This window comes from Orycteropus afer, unplaced genomic scaffold (genome assembly GCF_000298275.1).
Source record: "Orycteropus afer afer isolate SDZICR_OR568_19922 unplaced genomic scaffold, OryAfe1.0 scaffold00485, whole genome shotgun sequence".
NCBI classification, from domain to species: domain Eukaryota; kingdom Metazoa; phylum Chordata; class Mammalia; order Tubulidentata; family Orycteropodidae; genus Orycteropus; species Orycteropus afer.
The window spans coordinates 780,092-781,060 of NW_006922072.1; positions in this window are offsets into that span (position 1 = coordinate 780,092).

Consider the following 969-nt stretch of genomic DNA (forward strand, 5'->3'; position numbering starts at 1 on the left):
GAGTTTTTTCCTAGTTGATCTGTCCCTCTTTGAAAGTGGTGTGTTAAAGTCTCCTACCACTATTGTAGAGTTGTCTATTGTCTCTTTTAATTCAGTTAATATTTGTTTCACATATTTTGGGGCACTTTCATTGGGTGCATAAATATTTATACTCATAATGTCTTCTTTGTCAACTGACCCTTTCAGCATCATATAATGTCCTTTTTGTCTCTTATCATGTTTTTCACCTTAATGTCTATTTTATCAAAAATTAATATTCTCACTCCTACTTTTTTTGATTACTGTTGTTTTTGTATATTTTTTTCCACCCCTTAACTCTTAATTTGTTTTTATCTTTGTGTCTACAGTGGGTCTCATGTAGGCAGCAAATTGATGGGTCTTCTTTTTTTATCCAGTCTGCTACTCTCTTTCTTTTGATTGGTGCATTTAGTCCATTCACATTCAGTATAATTGGTGATAGATATGAATTGATTGCTGCCATTCTATTGTGTTTTTTGTCATGTTGTTGGTGTTTCCTTGGTCCATATACTTTTATTATTATTATTATTAGTGTGATTTGGGTAAAGGTTTACAGAGCAAATTCACTTTCCATATAGTGGTTCACATATATTTTGTCTCATGACATTGACCACAGTTTACCACAATGCAACAGCTCTCCTCCCACTTCCTCCCCATAGTTATCTCTTCCCTGTGTCCATCCCTCCATTCATTCATGCCCCATGAGCTGTCTCCCTGTACATAAGCAGCCCTTCTTTCTCCCATGATTGTTCTCTCCAAGGAGTGTATATTCTTGAGGTAAATGTTCAACTCATATGCCTGTATTTTGTTTGGCTGGGAATCACAGGTGTGGGTTTAATTGCAAATCTGAAGGGCAGATAGGGGACATAGTCTCAGTGGTTCCACCAGGTTCTATCGGACCAGCAAACCTGGTCCCCCCCCCTTTTTCTTTTTCTCCAAATGATTTTGAGT